We start from the raw sequence: 360 nt of genomic DNA on the forward strand, positions 1-360 counted from the left end.
GCCGCTGGGAGAAACTCTGGCCGACGGCAGGATCGGCTGAGGAGCAGACGTCCTAGGCGCGCCCCAGGGCTCTCCTGGAGGAACTCCGCCCCTCGGCTCCCTCACTGCAGGGGCAGACAACAACCTGCTGGAACTGCGGATAAAATGGTATGTTTTGCTTTTAGGGTGCCTGTAAGTCGTACGCGTGGCCAGGGCTGCTGGTAAGACGCGAGGAGACATCCCGAGCACAGCGTAGTCCCTGTGTGGGTAAAGGTGGAGCTTGCAAGCAACTGGCTACGGGAGCTGGCAAGAGGAATTGCCGACCAATAGAGCAGCTGCTAGCGATCCTGAGAGGAGATCGGGTGGATTCGGGGGGGGGGG

This window comes from Corvus brachyrhynchos, unplaced genomic scaffold, assembly GCF_000691975.1.
Source record: "Corvus brachyrhynchos isolate BGI_N302 unplaced genomic scaffold, ASM69197v1 scaffold712, whole genome shotgun sequence".
Classification (NCBI taxonomy): domain Eukaryota; kingdom Metazoa; phylum Chordata; class Aves; order Passeriformes; family Corvidae; genus Corvus; species Corvus brachyrhynchos.